General features: G+C 29.5%; 1 pseudogene; it reads left to right on the top strand.

The window, feature by feature from the left end:
* The first annotated feature begins 3656 nt into the window (after nt 1-3656).
* On the top strand, nt 3657-3777 carry LOC111730758 (annotated as a pseudogene).
* The last annotated feature ends 933 nt before the right edge of the window (nt 3778-4710 follow it).

A 4710-nucleotide genomic window follows, 5' to 3' on the forward strand; every position in this document is an offset into this window, starting at 1 on the left:
TTTTAAAAAAAATTTTTAGTTGTATTTATGAAAAAATAAAACAACTTAGTTATAAAAACCTTTGTTCCAAATAGATACTATATATCTTACAAATGTTTTTTGCTTGGTTTTGAGTTTTAAAGATGACTGTAGGGAAGTGGGCCAAAGAACTCTTAAGTAGAGGTGATATCTTTTCTGTCTTGCAAATATATTTCCCTACACTTCAAGGTGACTTTTACTTTGTCTTTTGATGAACAGCAAATGCTTAATATTTATATAATCAAATTTATCTACCTTATCTATTTTTGCTAATGTTTTCAATGTCTTAAGAAACCTTACCTTGAATACATGAGGACATTCTTAAACTTTTTGAATAGTGCATTTTGTTTTAAAAGGTGATAAAAGGTAATAGATAATTTCCCCAGGAAAACACACGCAATTATGTACAACTGAGGTGAAACTTTCCTGTGGAATCCCTGGAAGTTCATTGATTTCAGGTTAAGAATCTCTGGTTTTTGTTTTACCTCTCAAATTTAGAACTAAAGACCACCTGGAACTGTCTTTTTAGTATGATGTGAGGGGGGGGTCAAGTTTTATTTTATTTTTCCATATGGATATCTAATTGGCCCAACATCATTTATTGAAAAAACAAACAAAATCAACCTCGTTCTGCCCCATTGCTTAGTAATGCCAACTTATAACTTTGTTATAAATCAAGTACCTATATCTATTTAGTTTGTTTTCTTTTTCTGGTTCATGATTTTGTTCCTTTGGAGAGTTTTCTTCCCCTTGGACCAATTCCTCTCTGTCTTAATTACTACTGCTTTATAACAAGTTTTGATATCTAATAGACCAAGTTTATCCTTTGTGTTCATCAAGATTTTATTAGGTATTTGGATTTTAATATAAAGTTTAGAATCAATTTAGCAAATTATATATACACACGCACATGCACTGAACTGTTGGAATTTTGGTTGGTATTGCATATAATCTATAGCTTAATTTGGATAGATTAACTTCATTACAACTTTGAGTCTTCTAATCCGTGGGTGAAGTATAGCATTCCACTTATTAAGTCTTTTAACTTATTCTCAAAAATCTTTTATAATTTACTGCATTTAAGTCTTGCATATCTTTCATTAGAAACTTTAGTTAGATATTTGATATTTGTAATGGTTTTATGTAAATAGTATTTATAAATTCATTTTTGCTTGGGGTTGTATATAGAAATGCAATGTACTGTTTTGTACAAAACCCTTGTATAAAACAAACTTGCCAAACTCACTTATTAATTATAATTCTTTATCTGTAGATTATTTTGAAATTTCTACCTATGACAGCATATCATCTGCACGTAATGACAATGTGACTTCTTTTTCAGTCCTTATACCTTGTATTTCTTTCTCTTGCCTTCTTTTACTGTTTAAGAATTCTAATCCAGTGTTGAGAATGGGAGTAGTGATAGTTGTATTCTCTATTTCAAAAAAAGAAAGCTTTCAACATTTTACCATGAAGCATGATTGTATGATATTTGCTTCAAAACAATGTTTATTGTGCATTTGTTGCAGGCGCACCATTCTAAATATGTCAGTTAAGTCAAATTTGCTGATCATATTATTTTCCTGTTTTTTTTTTAAGTCCACTTATTTTATTGTTTATCAAGAGAGGTATTTTAAAATCTTTACTTTGATTATGAATTTGTCTATTTTGCTTTGTATTTCTGATAAATTTAGCTAAATATTTTGAATTTAGGATTATTTTCAATTATTGTATCTTAATATATGTTTGTATAGTTAATATGTATATAAATTGGTGAATAGACTCTTATTGTTAACTGTTGCCTTTACCTATGGTAATACTCTTTGCTTTTAAATTATTCTTGTTCTATATTAGTAGAAGTTTCTTTTGGTTAGTGTTTGCATGTTACATTTTAAAAATTCATTTACTATTATCATTTTTATATCTTTATCGTTTAGAAGTGCCTCTTATAAACCACACATTAACGAATATTTAAAAATTGGACTGTTTGTCCACATTTAATCTCTGAACAGTCTGCTCATCATACTTGCAAGTCTGGCATGCTCTATCCTCTAAGTTCTTCACTTTTCTCAATATCATTTACCACCATCTAAAATATTACTTACATATTACTAAGTTATTTTGTTTATTGTTTGCCTCCTCATGAGAATTTAAACTCAATGAAGACAGAGATTTTTGCCTGTTTTATTTATTTATATATTCACATCATTAAGTGGATAGACATTTAAAAAATTTGGCCAATATAATGACTCAATAGTTGTATTCCAATTGTTCTTTTTGGAGATTTCCAAATATATTAATTTATAAAGAAGTTCTACAGATATAAAATCTGTTTGACCAAGAGTTTCCTAAATTTTCACGATCAGAGAATCTGATTGAGGTGAACATCTGTTACTATCTCAGGAATTGAGTGTTCTGTAGAACACACTTTGAAAACACTGATATAGAAGATATGATTATTGAACTATTCCTAGGAGGTCATAGATTAGAGAGACATTTAGAAGCTCTCCAGTCCTCTAAATGAGGATTTATCAAACTATGTCCAGGTGGTCAAATCTGGCTCATTACCTGTTTTTTTTTGTAATTAAAGTTTTATTGGAACACAGCCATACCCATTTACTTATATATTGTCTATGGCTGCTTTTTCTCTATGATAGTAGAATTGAAGTGATACAGTAGAGACCATATGGCTCTCAAAGCTTAAATTGTTTAGTATTTGGCCTTTTGCAGAAAAAGTTTAATAATTGCCAAAAAATTATTGAACACTTACTCTTTTATTTGTATGCTCAACACATTGCTAGATATTTTATATAGATCATCTCATTTAATTCTCCTAAAAATCTTTTGAGGTAGGTAATATGATTTTTTTAGGTGAGGAAACTAAGATGCAGAGAAATTAAATAATTGCCCATGGTCATACATCTAATAATTGACAGAGCCAGGTCTGCTTCATAGACTTCATTCTTTCTTACTATACTAGGCTGTCTTCTAGTTTATGATGTTCTAGTGGCACGGACTAAATAGTAAAGGAGGTTAAAAAAGCTCATACTGTGAAATATAATTGTTACTCTAGGAGGCTCGTTATGCAAGTATAGCAGATTTTCTTTTATTTTGAAATTCTGTGTGCTTACAATTAGTTGAGCATAGCAATAGTAAACAGAACATTCTTTTAAAAATGTACATTTATAAAATAAGGTTTAAATAAGTAACTTCCCAGATACAATTTTGTATTTTTCACAAATTCTTAACTATTTTAAGTTGATTATGATATATGCATCTCCATTTGTAATTTAGAAAATATCTTTATTTTCATTCTGATTAGCCTTGTATAGAGTCTATCCTAATAGAAAGGAGAAAGTAAGGAAATATTTTAAGGGGAACCATGCCCATAATAGTAACAATTGCTGTCACTTATGAGTAAGTTCCAGGAGACTGTACAAATTGCTTTACAAATATCTCATTTAATCTTAGCAAAAAATCTGTGAGGCAGAATAGTATTATTATGTGCTTTTTATAGATGAGAAAATTGAAGTTACTTTTCAAGTAAAAGTAGTTAATCTATCTTATTCCATACCTTCAGAGGAATATTGCTGACTCCAAGGAAGTTAGCTAATTCTACTGGCTAAATTAAAACTCTAGTCTATGGCCATGCCACCCTGAACAAGCCCGATCCCATCTGGTCTCAGAAGCTAAGCAGGGTCGGGCCTGGTTAGTACTTGGATGGGAGACCCCACCTAGGAAGACGAAGTGCTGTAGATGTAAAAAATAAAAAATAAGGGATTGTAAGCTGACAAGGTCCTTGCAATCTGTGAGGTCAACCAAGGGTTGCCTCGCCTAAAAGAATAAAATAAAATAAAAATAAAACTCTATTATACAATAGAGTGGATACATACCACATGAACATTTTTCCATGGTATTTTCTAGGATTCCAAATAAAAGTTTAAATTACTACATACTGTTATGCCTAGTAATAGGCTATCTTTTACATAAACTCCCTTATTTTTGGATCTAGGATATAGAATTCACATTATTAATTAAGAAGATTTACTTGTATGCTAATTATAGTTCAGAGAAAAACTTCGAATGGTGGTCAAGATAGTGACATTTGCAAGTGCAAATTCTGTATAAAATAATAGAATTGCATACTTTTTTACTGCTTAATTTTTTTCCAATTAAAAATGTTCAGCATTTTAGAAATTTGGAAAATACAAAAAGTGGAAAGAAAAGACAGAATTTACCTCTAGTCCCATAACCAATGGCAGCCTTCGTTAACAGCTTATAACTCCTCCCAGTTTTTTCTTAAGCATTGGCTTTTATTTTTTAAAAAATATATAAATATTTTATCCTTTTTTGCTTCATATTGTGACATGAGTATTTTCCCATGCAATTACCCTGGATTCTAGATAAAAAATTTTAATAACCATGTAATATGCTTAGTCAGTGAACTGTGTTTTACTTAAATTTTCTCTCATTTTTAGATATAAGTTGCTTCAAATTATTACTGCTATTGCCATTTTATCTTCATTTTTTCTTTTGCATTTTAAATTATAAAAGTAATCATGTTTATGTTCAAAATTTAAATATGGAAATGTGTAAAGTGAAAATCTTTTATTTCACTCTGAAGAGTTTTCTAAGTATTCCTCTAGAATTTTTCTATGCTTTTGTAAGCACATTTATATCTACTCTTATTTT

Source organism: Pteropus vampyrus, unplaced genomic scaffold (genome assembly GCF_000151845.1).
Source record: "Pteropus vampyrus isolate Shadow unplaced genomic scaffold, Pvam_2.0 Scaffold334, whole genome shotgun sequence".
In the NCBI taxonomy this organism is placed as follows: Eukaryota; Metazoa; Chordata; class Mammalia; order Chiroptera; family Pteropodidae; genus Pteropus; species Pteropus vampyrus.